This window comes from Vicugna pacos, chromosome X, assembly GCF_048564905.1.
Source record: "Vicugna pacos chromosome X, VicPac4, whole genome shotgun sequence".
NCBI classification, from domain to species: Eukaryota; Metazoa; Chordata; class Mammalia; order Artiodactyla; family Camelidae; genus Vicugna; species Vicugna pacos.
In genome coordinates, this window is record NC_133023.1 from 16,414,149 (window position 1) to 16,431,587 (window position 17,439).

Here is a 17,439-nt window from a genome sequence, read left to right on the forward strand (position 1 = left end):
GAGAATAGAACCAGCACATTTGCTGACAGATTTGATGAGAGACCTGAGAGTAAGGGCTCTAAGTCTGATTAAATGGAAATCCAGAGCTACTGTTAACTGAGAAGGTGAGTACTGTGGGGAGAATCAGGTTTGGAAGGAAAGATCAAGAGTTCAGTTTTTGCCATGATGAATTTGAGATGTTACCCAAGTGGAGATGTCGAGACATTAGGGTATGAGTCTTGAGGACAGAGGTTGAGTTCCAAGGTGGAGAAGAGGGAAGGATTTCTCATCTTGGCTGTGTGTTCTTTTCTGTCTGTTTCAGCTGTGTTGGAGGAGATGGTCTATTTTGAATTAGACGTTTGAATTTAGTTAGGTTTTTTTTTTTTGGTATGCATTTTCTTTGTGAAGAATTATATTTTCCAAATGATATGAAACAAAATATTCAGGCATGATTAACTAATAAACGGGAGGAAAAATAATTTTTCCCATGTTGTTCTAGGTTCTTGGCTGACACCCCCTTGTAGTAAAAGATTAGTAGGAGATAAAAAAACAAGTTCAATAACATGCATACTTCCTGTATACCTGGGAGAGACCCAGGAAAACTGAGTAAATTCCAGAAATAGCCCAAGCCACCACCTTAAATTCCAAGTCTAGCTAAAGATGAAAGAAGATGTTGAGGGGTGGGAGAAGCCAGTTATGGGTTTTACCAGACAAACCACAGTAAATAAGGGTACGAGTGTTATACAGATTTAAGTCCTGGCCTTCTCCAATGGTAAGAATTTCTTGAGATTTAGCTCTCTTCCTCTTCTTGGTACAGAGAGGGACATACCCTTACAATGGAGATTTCCCTTATAAATGTTAGTTTCTCTCACAAAAGGGTAACTTCAACTCTGTTTCCAAAGATTGTCCTGTGTCTGCAGCCTCTCAAAAATAATCAGCCCCAAATAATCAGTATGCCAAAGGGGGATATTTTGGGGTGATATATTTTGCACCCATTCACCGATAGCAATCCACTGTGGTCAGTCAGAGACAAATATGTAAGCAGCTAGGATACAGGTGGTCATTAAACACTGAATTTAAAGGCAGAGACATAAAAAATCTGTTAAGTCACAGTAATTCAACTGGTTGGTATCATGTGTTGCTATGTATTACATAACTATGTACTAAAGTTTGCTTTGGAACACCATACATCTAAGTGCATTTACTTGAATCTTTCTGATTTTTGTACTTCGGAGAATTTTCTGCCAAGTTTGATACTTTATATTTGAACCTGAAAGTCCTCTTCTTGCAAATAATTCCACTGAAGAATTAATGTCTTATTTCAAAATACTCAGTATTCCCTTTGTGTGTGTTTTTTTTTTTCACTCTTTGGTCAGAGTAAAGGGATTGAGAATTTATCAGATAATCACAGTGGTTACATTATAAGCCCTGGGAAGGATATAAAAACAATTAAGGGATAATGGAGGTGTTTTTTTTTATATAGCAGGATTTTTTTGGCGGTAGAAGACTTTTAAGTAATATGAAAGGTATGTGGATTGATTTGTTTTTCTCAGTTTTGGTGTGAAAGACCCTTTATCATGTGTCAGGGTGTGACACTCTAAAATTAAGTTGATTTTGGCAGTTCCCCCCTTATTTTGAGGTACATGGGACACGGAGGTAGTGTGATAGTTACGCAGATACTCATCTGTTTTACAGAAAGTATTTTGCTCCTTTAAGCAGAAGCTATTTGCCTGAGGGAATACTTAAGTTGGAAACTTATAAGAGAAATATCTGGCTTTTTATAGCCATGTTACAGGGCTCCCATCCAAGAACCACCTGGAACCACTGATTTACTTGAAAAACATTCCGTATTATTAGCTACAATCCAAAGAGAAAAACAGAAAGATCCCAGTGGGACAGATTTCAGAGATACTAACTCAGATGGAGGGCTGCCATTGTTTTATTTTCAAAAACAGTTGTTAGGCAAATGAATACAGTTAGAAGGTTAAACTTCAGGTACTTTTAAAACTTTAATGTGTTCAGGAATCACAGGAGGATCTTCCCGTTAAAATGCAAAATCTCGTTTTATTTTAATAAGGATCTTTTAACTGGGTCTGGGTTAGGACCCAAAAATTTGCATAACTAACTCCCAGATGATGCTGATGCTGCAGGTCCAGGGATCACACTTGGAGTAGCAGGGTCTTTGCATCATTCATTGGTTTGCAAGCCGATACTAAATGCAGCCTTGCATTTACGTCATGTGAGTAGGGCAGGCATTTGACTCGGGACAGCAGTACTTGGTTTACTAAAACCTATTGCATTAGTGCAAGTGACCACTCCGATTTTCAGATCTTTGAGAATTTCCCTGATTTAGATTGGTTTAAATGGACTGGGCCAAACCCTGTGAGGGCCTCCAGGCTTGTTGTTGCTGTTGTTTTCACTGAGCTATTTAGTTTTCCTTTGACAACTGGTACCTAGGTACCTGTTTCCATAGCTTGTTAATGGTGGGTTGGCTCAACTGCCCCTGGTTGGCACCCTTACAGAGAGGGCGGTTCACTTTGTTTCCTTTCTAGAGGAGAAAGCATCCGCCCCCATTCTCCCAACTTACCAGGGTTCTCTTCCTTTTCATTGGGGAAAACACAATTTCGCATTACTGTTTCCTTATGACTTCCCGTATGCAAGTCTGCACGTGCACACATATACACTCATATTCATTCATTCACTCATGACTATGGGAGTTTTACAAATTTAATTAGAAACGGTAAGAATAGTGTTAGTGGATAGTAAGACCCCTAAATTAGGAAGCCCACCAAAGTGTGGATTCTTGCCGCTGGCTGTGAAAGAATTCTCAGAAGAGGCAGAGGGACAAAGTGAAAAAAAGCCGCTTTATTTCTCAAAAGAGGAGAACGAAAGAAAGTGCTCAAGCGGTGGGAGGCAGAGCTGGGGTTGTGGGGGGAGAGGGGAGGCAAGGCACTCAAGCAGTCAGCTGCCCTCCGGACATTTATGGGAGATTTCTGCCATCATGTCTTCCTTCTGGGCCAATCGCCTTGTCTTCCCTCCTTGTATGGGCTTTTCCGGTTGCTGTCATGGCAGTTTTGAGCTGTCATGGCCCTGGTGGGTGTGTCATTTAGCATGTTAATATAATGAGGCTTAAGGTCCACTGGAAGTCAAATCTTCCACCATCTTGGGCTTTGAAGGTTCTAAGCAATTCTTACTGTTTCTCTTTGCAGCTGCCTCCAGAGACTTAGATAAGAGTAATTGGTTTCTATTTGAGGGAGGGGCAGGGGTATGATCCTAGGAGCCACAGTCTTAGTAACAAAAGGAAAGTTGCTTTTAATCAGAATGCCTGCAACCTGTTGGACCCAGTGTCCCCCAGAAAAAAACTGTCTCTGAAGGTTCTCATCAGCTATAAACAAGAGGCAGGGGTTGGGGGGCCATAGTTCCTACAGAAGCTGAAGATACTGAGGGGGAACCAGGACTCTGCCCCAAGGCTGCGCTGTTGTTTCCTGGCCCTTCCTTCTGCATCCCCTCCCTTCCCAGATTAGCAACTGTTTGAATCTGCCCTTTGGAACTCAGGGATAGTCAAGGAAGCCTATTTCCTACAAACAAGAAACGGGGTGGGGGGGGGATACGGAAAGATTTGTACCAGGGCGGACTGCACAGGGTCCTGCTCAGTATCAATACATGTAGAGAAAGGAGAATCTTTCCACAGAAAACTGTGTAAAGAGGCCATGTGGAACAATCTCCTATATTTCAGATAGTGAGACAGGGCCTTAATCCACGTGGGACTGCCCGCAGACTTGACCTGTCTTAGAGGGACAGGTCCCTGGAGTGAGAGTAGGGAGTCGCAGAACTCTTCGGACAGTGGTTACCTTTGTTGCCTAAAGTAGCACTATCCAACAGAACTTGGTATAAGCCACTTAGGTAATTTTACATCTTCTACTAGCCTTATTTAAGATGTAAAAGGAAGCAGGTGAAATTAATTTTAATATATTTTGTGTAACCAAATATATCTAAAACATTATTCCCCATGTGTATTTCATATTTCTAGCACATCTCAGGTGTTCAGTTCCCATGTGTGGCTACCATTTTGGACATGTGGTTACCATATTGGACAGTGCCTGTCTAAAGAATTGAAGAGGGACCCCTTGAGTTCAGCATGGCAGAGCTTAGTCCCTGGGTGAGTGAGTGCTAGTAACCAGGACTGGGAAGGTGGAGTTGCTGGTATCTGACCAACTGGGTTTCTTGGAGGGCTCAAATATGAGAGGGGAAGGACTCAAGCAGCATCACACGAGATTCATGATCTGGGAACAGGGTTGGGAATTGGAGTCAAGCTGCTACTTGGTGAAGATGTTTTAGGTTCTCTGAGATACCAGCTTAGAGGAAGAAGCAAATTCCAGACTCTCCTCTGACCTAAACACCTTGGAGGCTTGGTTCTCATTGGCTTAGGGACTGGGTGGTATGGATTTGGCAAATTAAAGGTGTTTAGTGCCTGAAAGGTGCAGAGAACTTGGTCAAGTCAAAAGCCAGGGGTTCCAAGCTCAAATACCCTCACAACCCACGAGGAACTTCAAATAATGTACAGTAGTAAAGCTGGCTGGGTGTCAGCAGAAGCCAGGGCAAGGGCAGTGATAAGTGACAGTTGCCCCTGGTCGTCGGTGTCTGGGACACAGTAGTGGTGAATAGGAATGAGTGTGCTATTCAGCAGTCGGCAGGCTGTATTCATGCAAGGTCTCTATCGAGGTTTGCTAGGTTTCTGGGTTTGTGTTTTGTTTTTTGAGAGAAGTCAGAAATACGGATTTTTATGTGAAATCTCCCACATTTTAAATCTTGGTCAATACTTTGGAAGCCAAACTGAATATGTCCTTGGGATACCATTTTGTGCCTTTTATACTAGCATTTTCTTGCAGTTCTCAGAACCAAAAATCAGGACTTTGTCTGTCAGAGAACTTCTTTGATTTTAAAATCTTATTTAGAAAAAGATAATACATATTTAAAAAATACAGCATATTAACTAAACATTTAACAAGTTGCTTTTGTGGAAAGTTATATACAGGATATGAAAGTGGAACTCTCAGAATTCACACTGGATTGTCACTATAAACAGAGATGATGCTCTCGTTCTACTGTGACAACTGATCTGTAGGCTCATGACCTAAATGACAGGAGAGGGGATTTAGAGGTATGTGTGTGTGGGCAGGGATGCCTAAAGTTGTTACTTATTATTTTTCTCTTCCATTTCCTTTTTATTATTAATGATAGTTTGTATCTGTATTGTATGAGTAAATGCCCCAGATAGGTATCCATGTCCATGTGAAGATCGCAATGATGGATATATTATGTTCATGAAATCTGGTGATGATAATAAAGTAGCTAATTTTCATTGAGATTTAGTTGACTGTCTAGTACTCATTCTAAGTGCTTCTGGTGTATTAACTTATGTAATCCTCACAATGGCCATACAATTGCTATTATTGCCCCCATTTTCCAGATAAGGACACTGAGGCTCAGAGTTTAATTCCCCAACATCATACAGCTTGAAAATGGTTTGGGTGGGAGTTCAAACCCAAATAATAATTTGTCTTTAAGCCAGTATTCTGTTACATTGCTTCTCTCAGAAAAACACTCGAGTCTTCACCATTTTTTATGACTGGAATGAGAACAGTCATAATGAGGATACTTCTTAGTGCTTGTCCTACAATTAGTTCGCTCTTATTAGGGAATTGTTTATTCATGTATTACAATCTTATAAAAGGCACATATTTCTTATTTCTTAGCATTTTAGAGGTAAGGAACAGTTGGAATAGATTTTTCCTCTAGTATGTCAGTATTTTAAAGACAAATAGAGTGAAAGCTTAATTCATTTAACCAGTTGACATTGCATTTTTTGTGTTCATTTAATTTTTAGAAGAAAGGGAAACAATAAGAAGCAAGCTGATTATCAGAGATTGCATCTAAGAGCAACATTTGAGGTGTATCTTTGACTCAGTCCATACACTGAGCTCAATTTCCAGTATCTTCTACATATATCATTCTGAGGAGTGATCCCTGATGTTTGGAATGGTGACCCAAGGCTCTGTAGGATTTCTCATCAAAACAATCTCTTAAAAATGTTTACCCTTTTTCAATTACTAAGGCAGACACAGATGTAAACATCTGTGTCAAAGAAAAATTTTCTTTTGTATTGATGATGAAAAGGGAAAAAAAAGATCTTTATGCTTTGTGCTTTAATTGTAGTTCTAGAAAATTTAAGGAAATTGGAGTTCCCATTTGAACATTTTGGCTGAGCTAAGTTATTATACCACATGATTTCATTTCACTTTAGACCTGTCCCCAAATTACTTATCTTTATTCATATATCTCAACTCTGCCAATAGGCATTTTGTTGCTAATCCCTCATATTTTCTGTTTTTGTTATAGGCTCCTGTTAAAGAAAACATTATTCTGATACCTGTTAAAATGATAAGGAAGACTTTATTCACAACTATTGCAAAGGGTGTTAAGACTTTCAAAGTAGGGGAGAGAGATTGGGCTCAACTCTGAATATGACAAGGACAGCTGGGGATTTATGGCCAATGAGCAGAGTGAGAGGGCCAGTGGGTGGAAAATTACTACGAGGAAACCCTTAAGGGTCAGGCGACTTTTGCTGAAGGCAGGCCAGGGTGCTGAGATGTCACGGGTTGGGTATAAAGAATTTGACCAGGTATGGAGGGTGCTCAGATATCAAGGGTGGAGGGAATTCTCTCTGAATTGACTTACCAGAATTCTTGCTAAAACTGGGCCATGCAAACCTGGCGAGGACAGGATGGGGCCAAGGTCGAGGCCTGGTCGAGAAGGGCTCAAAGGAACTGGACTGAAGTTTGGTTAAAGAGAGACTCTTTCTCAACCCTCAAATCAAAGGTAAAGTCACCCGTCTCCTATTATACATTAAAACATTCTGTATGCAGAAGGTTAATTTAGTTAAAGAGGAATGAATCTTTCATTATCCTTCAGATTTAGACTTTATTAAATGCAAAATTAAAACTTTACTTAGTGTGTAAAACAATTCACTGATTTCTCCTGCACTCTAGCAGCTTATTCCTTTTTCCCTTTGTGGTAAGGACATTGTTCATGTCCCCAAGTAATGCCATAGATGACCTGCAGTATCTTCCAATTCTCTGAGTGCTCTGCATGAGCAATTCTGGTAGTAATTCTTACCCCAAGAACAGTTTTCTCCTCCCACCCCATAGTGCTGCAGCTGGTGCCGAAGACTTAAGTACCCACATGGGTCCAATAGCAGTGGTGGAGTTTGAACTTGCAACCTCCCTACACTAGGAGTTCACCTCATTAGTTAGCCGAGATAATTGAATTGATGTACTGCCACTAATATTCAAGTTCTTCAATTCCCCTGCTCACCGTTTCTCTCAGTGGTTGAGTAAATGAGATGTAACTCTAACGTTAGTGGCAGAAGTCACATGAAAGTCAGTGTCATGCATTACAGCAATGCCCTTATACTGAGGGGTTCTTCACTCCTTGAGGATGCTGCTTCTCTCAAGGGTTGCTCTCAGTCCAGCCATTGTACTGATAAAGATAAAGCTTCCTTCAACACAGCTCCTACTAAGAAAGGGTATTCTGCCAGGCTATCAAGTGTCCCTGTTTCTGTTTGCCTAGTTGATGGTATCAGCTATAATGTCAGGATCAGTTTCTATGGGTCTTTACGGAAGACCTGTCTGAATTAAGGCAAACGAAATGATTTGAGTTTTAAAGGGCTTTAATATTGACCTCATGGAGAAGTTATATCTGATTTTCTGAAAACTTGAGTTAGCGTCTCATAGTGTCTCTGTCTGATGATACATGAGTTTCTGCTGTTTCTGCTACAGTAGTAATGCTGGGTACCACTCTCAAAGCTTCAGTGGCCTTCACCAATCAGCAGTTATGGCTGATGCATCTGGAGTCACTTGGTTGTCCCCTGGGCAGCTCTGCTTATCTTGGCTAGACTTCTTGAATGTCTAGGGGTTGGCTGGTCTTAGCTGGCTTCGGCAGAGGGGATCAGGATGACTCGGCTCTGCTCCATGTGCTTTACCTCCATTAGCCGGCTAGCCTGGGCACGTTCTCCCGGCCATGGCAGACGTGCAAGTGAGCCTGCTGAGGCACATGAGGCTTCCTGAGGCCCAGGCTCAGAACTGGCATAATGTCATTTCTGCATTCTGTTGTCCAAACCAAGCCACGCGGCCAGTCCAGATCGACAGGGGGGGAAGCAGACTGCGTATTTAGCTAAAGATCTCACAGCGGAGGCCGTGGCTAGAGGCAAGGGGGTATAGAGTTAAAGCCGCTGCTGTAGTGAGTTGTAGATAGGAATACAAACAGTGCCTACCTGGCTAGTTTGTGATGAGGCCTGCGTGAGATAATCCACGTAGAAGGCATAGCACCATGTGTGCCTGGGGATGTCAGCTACTGTTAGTGCTGTGTTCCGTGCCCAAGGCTAATCCTGAGGGGAGAATTCACACCGTCACAGAACTGTGGCAACTCTCCTGCACTGCAATCTCTTCTTTCTAATTTATCTTCAACAGAGTGAGGGTGAGGGAGCTGCCTGAGGGGTTGGCTGGTCTACTCCATACGTGCCCAGTGCAGTAGCTTCCGGTTGGGATAAAGGTCCTTTTAATGCTAGTGCCCTGGCCACGTTCCAGAACCTGCCCTATCATTTAATGCTAAATCTGTCTCATAGGAGAGTCTCATGAAACTACGCAAGGAGCCAAATATAATTTCTATAACAGATCCAGGTTTCACAACTCTATGCGGGCTTAAATCTTATTATAGCAGATGTCATCAGACCCCAATCCTGACAGCTCTTTTTAAGCATCTTTTGGTAAAATGACATCCAGCAAAACAAGTAATTTAGAAAGCTCATTGGGAATTCTTTCGAAAAAAGTGTGGACACTGCTTGTACCCTTGTCCTCAACTGTGCTGTCATGGTGATGACACATTTGGCCCAATGTTCTTGTTTGTCATCTCCATCTCTGGATAACGCTGGATACTGTTGCATTTGTCACATATTATCAGCCACAGTCTTTTCAAGCAGATCCGATCAGACCTGTGGGCCATGAAGACCTTGTACTGGAAATTCATTCACTGAAAGAAAGCACTTGGACCCTGCAACAGAGCTGAGTTTTGGAAGTGACCAAGCAGAATTCCTTGCTGGAGGGAGTTTATCCACAGCCAAAGGACTAGACCATTGTGAAACTGGTTGACTTCTTTTTTTTTTTTGAGACTGGTTGATTTTGAAATATTATTCTACTCTCTGATCCGTTTCCTCTCAGAGTGGGAAAGTAGGAAATAGAAAAAGATGAGTTATAAAATTAGAACACAGTCTATCTGTTCATACCCAGTAAATATGATTTACTTTTATTACCTGCACCCTAGCCTTATGCTTTTTGGTAAAAGGACATGCTAAACTCCTGCACCACCAGACTAGCACATAGCTTTATAGCATATCTGGGGCCAAAATAACCTGATATTCTTTTTTTTTTTCTTTTGCCAGCATTTTTAATAACTTTGCAAGTTTGTTGATCCTGACAAATTGGTATGATTTGTTTTATAGCTCGCATGGCTGCCAGAAACCTCAGCATTTTCTAACTATCCTTAGTTTTTCTGACTCTACTACTTTTCCCAACCTTAATATGGATCTCTTCTTTACTTGTTAATTCAATGCCTTTATTATATTTTTATCAGGAACCAATTCAAACTCATTTTTATAAATAGTTACAGTATAAATTATGAGTCAGTGGACAGTTAATATTTATTAGTACATTGATATATTTAATGTCTGTATTTCTAGTAAAGTGACAGTTGCCAGAAAGAAAAGTTTTAGGAACTTCCCCTAGATTAGAGCCTATTCCTTCAGTTAGTCACATGAATTGTTGATAATAATTTTCATTTCTCACATTCACTAATCAAGTGGTTACAACTTAAGGAGCCATGTCCTGCTGTAGACCAATGGGGAGATTGGAGACTTTTTAATCTTATGTTTTATTAAGATACTATTTATAATTTCTGAATATATTAAAGAGAAAAATCTCTTCAACATTAGGCCTTTTAAGAATTTCATTAAAATTACATTATTTTAAGATTAATACACATAATTAAACTTGAAGGTTTTTTTCTTTTTCTTTATGAACTCTATCAGCCAACAGCTATTTCTATCAGATATACACACACACACACACACGTGTGTGTGTGTGTGTGTGTGTATATATGTTTTTTAATCCATTCTTAACTATCTGTCCTGTACTACACTGTCATCATCAGTCTCAGATGGACTGGACTAACTTATGGAGTCATTTGATTTCCATTAAAGTTTATATTTGGAATAACTGCTAGAATAACTGTTGTATACTAACATGATATTTGATTAAATTTTACTTCTTTGCTAGATACCCACATCTATATATGTATTATGTGAGATACGAAATTATATCATGTGCAATGTCGTATCATGTGAGATATGAAATCATAAAACTTAACAGTATAAGATATGAAATCATAAAATTAACAACATAAAATTTTCAGAACACTGTAGGGGAAGAAACATTTTTCTCTTTACCCTTCTACATTCTTGTTTGAGACCTCTCTGTAATGAAAAAAAAAAAAAGACGCATTATCAGGAAACAGACGTTTTATAGCATGTATACTTCCTGTATACGTGGGTGAGACCCGGGAGGACTACCTAACTCCCCCAAATGGCCCAAGCCATCCTCTGAAATACCATCTCAAGAGTCAAAAGATGTTGTGGAGGAGGGAAGCCAGTTATGGGAGATTACTGGGCAAAGAATAGTAAACAAGGGTATGGTTGTTATACAGATTTAAGTCTTGCCTTCTCTGTTGATAAGAGCGTCTAGAGATTTAATCATGACATCTTCAGAGTACAGAGGAAGATACTCTTTCAAATGATGATTTCCCTTATAAATGTAAATCCTCCTTATAAAAGGGCAACTTTTTCATTTTCTGAGCTTCTCTTAGACTGCTGTTTCCTAAAAATAATCAGCTTAAAATGTAAAATAATCCTCATGCCAAGAATGTGTGTTTTGGGGTGGCAAATTCTGCTCTCCTTCAACAGTTTTTAGTTTGCTTACATGTCCATGATGTCATTTGATCTAAATCATGATTCCTGTTCTCATAGGTTGTGGATTTGTTGGGGAGACCAAATAAATATAATGGCAATTAAACACACATCTATATTGTTCTGATTATAAGACTAACAGGAACTCAGAGAAGGGACTGAAAGCGTGGATTTAAGTGTTTTGGATTCATAGGTATGAGGTAGGATCTTAGTTGACCGTGTAGGATTTCTTTATTGCCAGAGACAAAGCTTTGGAGGAAACTACAACTGACAGTGAGGTGAACTGACCTCTTCTGTTATCGAACTGAACTTGAATTTGCTCCCCCGATGTGCAGCAAAGTCAGTCTACTGATGCTGGATTGTGGTGAATGAAAGTACAGCATTTATTTGCAGGGTGCCAAGCAAAGAGAGTAGGCAGGTAATTCTCACAAGACCCATACTTCTTGATGGATTTTGGACAAAGGTTTTAAAGGAAACATTAGGAGTGAGGGTCGCAGAGTGTGTGATCAGCTCATTGACATTCTTCTGATTGGTTGGTGGTGAGATAACAGGGTGATGTTATAAGAATCTGTCATCAGTGTTCTGGTTCCAGATAGTCTGGGGTCTACATGCTTGTGGTCAGTGGTTTCCATCTGGTGGGGTCTTGGTTTCTATAAACCACCTCAAGGTTATGTGGCAGATTGTTATTTATATCCCTTGAGGAGGAACTAAGAGTCCTGTGACTCTGTTTCTGAACTATTACTTAAACTATCATTACTTTTTGCTTGATTGATTTTCCTTTGTTTATGCATTCCCTCACTTCTCTCATTATTAACTGCTTGAGTCTGCTGTTTGGAACTTGGGGAAGGTCTGGGAGACTAAAGCTTTTTCTTCAAACAAGAAGCACGGAACACAGAGGGGTCTGTCACCAGGAAGGCCCTTCAAGGCCCAGCTTGGTTTCACTTATTCTCAAAGCAATATTGGCATATGTCCCTTCAAATGCATTAATAAACCCATCTTGACCCATTTGTATAGAACACAAAGTTCCGATGTCTAAGTGAGGGGAGAAGGGGTAAAGAGGGGTCAAAAGAGGAAGTTGAGACAGTTTTAATGTACTAACTCAGAAGAATCTCTTTTTAAAAAAAACCTTTGCTGGAAAGGTAACAGATGTATGCATATGCATTTGGGACTCACCAGGGTCTGGTGTCTGATGTAGGATGCTGTGGGCAAAACCCTGGAGTGCAAAGAGTGAAAAGGGAAAATCACTTTTAAATAACATTAATTGAGAAAAACAATTACCAACTGCCCATAGGCTGACCAAATGAGCTCTGTTTTCAGTGTGGATTCGTAAAATCTGAAAGAAGTAGATGCTTAACAAAATGCTGCTTTACCTGGAGGACTCTTATCCTGAATGTGGCAAATTTTGCCATAACACTTGGGTTAATTTTTATATGTTATGTTTTGATTTTTGACTCTAAATAAATATTTTCTATGGATAACTTCACCTTATGACTTCCAATTTAGGTGATTTCTATTAATGTTATAGGCTGGCTGGTTGGGGCATTAGGTCAAGTTTTGGTGAAGAAATAGTATTTCTGTCTTTTTTTCTTATTTAAAAATTATATCAGACTTTTTCTGCCTCAGGGAACATGACTTGACTGAAGGCGATGTTATTATGTGATGGTGTAGAGTAGTCTGAAGATAAAAATCAGAAGGGTTCGGTAATTTATCTTCTAGATCCAGCATACTAAAATCATTATTTCTCTTATTTGCATTGACATGCCAACCAATGACATTAATCACCTTCAGAGATTTCCCTTGTTCTTAAAGTCTCCTGAGGTAGTTCAGTACCATTTCACAGAAAATGTTATACAATAAATGTGTAACGTGTGCAGAAAGAAAAAAGCTGAAAATCTGTGATGGGGCCTGGGATGGGGAGTGGTGGTGCCTCAGAGGACTAGGGCAGAGACCAGCCAAGGCTCACAGGGAAAGAAAAGAGGAGAGCGATTACAGCCATCCCTCTGCATTCGCGGGTGATTGATTCCAGGACCCCCTGCGGATACCAGAATCTGTGGATGCTCAAGTCCCTAATATAAAATGGTGTAATATTTGTGTATAACCTACACATATCCTCCCATATACTTTAAATCGTCTCTGTGTGTTACTTATAGTATCTAGTACAATACAAATGCTATAACAATAGTTGCTGGGAGGCTGCAAATTCGAGTTCTGGTTTTTGGAGCTTTCTGAAAATTTTTTCCCTAAATATTTTCAATTTGTGCTTGGTTGAATCCATGGATGTGGAACCTGCAGATACAGAGGGCTGACTGTGCTTCGATTTTTACATCTGTAAGAGGGTCACAGAAAGATTGAGCTATCAAAGCGCAGGTTTAGGGAAGTTAGAGGTGGTAATGATGTTGGAGAATATAAGTTCTTGTTTTGTCGCACAGGAAAGAATTCAAGAGCGAGGCATAGTAAAGTAAAAGCAAGTTTATTCCAGGAGATATGTACTCCACAGACAGAGTCTCAGATGGCAAGAGAGAGCGAGAGCGACTGTGAGTGGGGTTGTTAGTTTTCATGGGCTCAGTAATTTCATATTGCTAACAAGTAGGAGGGTTATTCCACCTATTTTGGGGGAAGGGGTGGAGAGTTCCAGGAATTGGGCCCCCGCCCAGTTTTTGACCTTTGGTCTGGAAATTGTCATGGCACCTGTGGGTATGGCATGAGGCTCAAAGTCTACTGGAAGTAGAATCCTCCACCATCTTGGTTCTAAACAGTTGTCCTGTCCTCAATGGCTGTGTCATTCCTTCAGTGGTTGTGCCCTGTCTCCTTTCCTCCTGTCTCAGTAAGGGGAGGGAAGGGTGCAAGAAGGAAAGGAAGAGGAGGAAGGGAGCTGCATATGAATCAACTGTTAGTCATTCTTCATCCCAGCAATAGGCTGAAATGTTTTTGTCACTGTATTTCCATTTAGAATGCCAATCAGCAAGGTACAGACAGAGAGCTTTGAAAACTATGCAAAATGATTAAAATGTTAATGAATTAAAAAGCCATTGTTAGCACCCAGGAATGGCCAAGGAGAGTCCTAAGAAGCCAAGGTGCTTAGGGAGAGGTATCTGGAAGCACTCAGCCTATTTTAATAATAATCCATACTTCATAAAAATGCTCCAAAGAGAATAGAGGCAAAATGACCTTAAGATTCACCATGAAAATCCCCAAATTCCAAAATACACATTTGCCAAGATCTCTTTGGCTTGGAGAGTGCTTGTTTTATTTGATTAACTAATTTATTTTCAATCATTGTGAAAGCAGATTAGCTTTTGTACTCCTTCATATAAATATTTTCCTTGGATATATTCAGCTTTTTACATATTCTTTAGGGGCTTTCTGTTATGGTGACATTTTGGATAGGGTTTTGAGAGGAAACCTTTCATTGCCCTCTTTGTCCTCATCTGTGAATACCCCTCTTCCTACCAGTATGTTTGTTACGGAAACGACAGGCCAGTCAAGAAACAAGCACCACTCGGACGGTTGGAGTACTCAGATGTATTACGCCGGCGGGCTCAGAGGGGCTTCTGCTCCGAAGCTCTGAGCACCTCCAAGACATGCACATGAGGTTTTGTAGGGTAAAGTACAAGCTTGGGGTATTAGGCCTATAGGCATGGAACAGCTTTAGCAGCATTATCATCACAAAAGTGGAGGCGGGGAGGCAGCAAACCAACATTCCAAAGCCAGATATGTATCTTTGAAAACCCAGCTGGCTAGCAAAAAAACATGAACAGCAAACCAACACTAATTAACCTAGATTTACAAGTTAGTCTAGCAGAACTCAGATCAGTATTCCAATACTTAGATTTGTGAGTTATCCTGCCAGCCCAGCCCAGCCTCTCCTTCACGTTCCTAGACTTGTGAGTTATCTTGTTAGACCAGCCCCGTTTTTCCTTCAAATGTTCATGCTGCCAGGATGTGTGTGAGGAAATGGAACTTTTTAGAGAGACTTTCCTTTTAGCAGATGATCTTGCTCCTATTTCATAGAGAAAAGACATGCCATTCTGCTAGGACTCTCACCTTTCCACCGTCTTATCTGTAGATTCTTCTACATTCCTGTCCATCATTTTATGCTTCTCGCCTCTCATAATCCTGTCTCATGTTTCAGGTGAATCCTTCCATATATTCCCTGAATCCCATCCCCCTTTGCCCTCTCAGGGACCATATGTGTCTTTTTTTTTTTCTCCTGTGTTTTCACCACCTCCTCTTTACTGGATCCTTTCCATTGTTTTTCTTCCTTTTTTTAAAATTTTCTTTCCTGCAAAAGACTTTTTTTTTTTTAAAGATTTAATTGTTTTTAGAGCAGTTTTAGGTTTGCAATGTAGGAGGAGGAAAAAAAATTCCCTCTCCCTTTCTAGGTTCTTAGCAGAGACCTTCCTGTAATAAAAAGACAAATAAGAGGAGAAAAACGGAAGTTTAATAACATGTGTATCTCCTGTATACATGAGAGAGACCCAGGAAAACTGAGTAGTTTCCTAAAATGGCCCAAACACCTTAAATACCATCTCCAGCTAAAGACAAAGAAGATGTTTGCGGGTGGGGGAGCAGTTAAGGGAGGTTATCAGGAAAAGCACAGTAAACAAGGGTTCTGGTTGTACACAGATTTAAGTTTTGACTTCTCCACTGGTAAGTTTCTAGAGATTTAGTCAACTTCCTCTTCCTGGTACAGAGAGGGAGACACCCTTACGGGTGCAAATTTCCCTTATAAATGCAATTATCTCTTCCAAGAGGGTAACCTCTTGGTTTTCAGAGCTTTTCCTGTGTGCTGTTTCTTGAAAATAATCAGCTTGAGATAATCCTTACACCAAAGAATGTGATGGCTGGATTGTATGGTAAAAGTATGTTTAGTTTTGTAACAAAGCTACCAAACTGTCTTCTAAAATGGCTCTACTGTTTAGCATTCCCACCAGCAGTGAGTGGCCCACATCCTCGTCAGCACTTGGTATTGTCAGTGTTGTGGACTTTGGCCATTCTAATCAGTGTGTAGTGATATCTCATTGTTTTAGTTTGCATTTCCCTGATAACATGTGATATGGAGCATCTTTTCATGTTTATTTGCCATCTGTAGGTCTTCTTCAGTGATATGTCTGTTAAGGTTTTTGGCTCATGTTTTTTAAAGCAAGTTGTCTTCTTGTTGAATGTCCATCAGTATTTAAATATGGTAAAATCTCTCACATGATCAACAACCACAACTGCAGCAGCAACGAACAGATGCACACAACCCAAACACAACACCCTTAGAACCCTCTCTTAACCCTATATCCTCTTGTGCCCTGTCTTTGCTTTCTCTCTTTCCTAGACAACCCTCCTCGACTGGGTCATCTAGACTTGATGTCTCCACTTCCCCCTGAGGTCTGGCCTCTGTCCTCAGCCCTCTTTCTGTCCCAGTGACTGTGGTTTATAATGCTGAATCGCATGTTTGAAAGTTGCTAAGAGAGTAGATCTAAAAAGTTATCACAAGGGAAAAAAAATTTCTGTAACTATATGTGGTGATGAATGTTAACTAGATTTATTGTTGCGATCATTTCATAATATATACAAATAGCGAATCATGTTGTACATCTGAAACTAATATAATGTATGTCAGTTATACCTCAATTTTTTAAATGCAAAAAAAAAAACCACACAAAAACAAAACAAAATAAAAACAAAGGAAAGAAAAAGAAAATGGTGGCAGTATCCACCTAGTTGCCTGTGCCTGAAGCCTGAAAATGAATCTGACTGTTCCCTCCTATTCCTCACCTCCCCACATAAAATTAATCACCTGATTCTATTGATTTGGTTGGTGAATTAATGAACACACCCATTTGTTTCCGTTCCTATTGCTCCTCCCTTGTTTGGGAAGATACTGTTTCTCTTTTTATGTGAAGGTGATGGGCTGGCTGATGTGTGTTGCTGCATGATGATGTCAGGGAGGAAGAAATTTCCCTCTGCCCTTCTGTGAGTTCTTCTGTCTGGCCTCAGAGTTACATTGACGTGAGACATATTAACAGGAGAAAACCATACAAAGTTTAATAACATGTGTATGTGGGAGAGACCTGGGAAAACTGAGTAACTCATCAAAATGACCCGAGCCCTCACCTTATATACCATCTTCAGCTAAAAACAGAGGATGTTGGGGGTGAGGAGAATCAGCTACGGGAGATTACCAGGAAAAGCACAATAAGCAAGGTGATTGTGATGCAGATTTAGGTCACTGCCTTCCCCATTGATAAATTTCTCCAGATTTGGTCATCTTCCTCTTCTGGGTACAGAGAGGGAGACATGGATATAGATGTTTCTCATAAAAGAGTGACTCCTACTTGGTTCCCAGATCTCTTCCCATATCTGCTGTTTCTCAGAAAATAATCAGCTTAAAACGA

The 17,439-nt window shown here is 40.3% G+C and overlaps 1 protein-coding gene across 1 annotated transcript in view; it reads left to right on the top strand.

The window, feature by feature from the left end:
* Positions 1-17,439, top strand: part of PHEX (phosphate regulating endopeptidase X-linked) — a 168,456-nt gene that overhangs the window by 61,166 nt on the left and 89,851 nt on the right. The window lies entirely within an intron of this gene.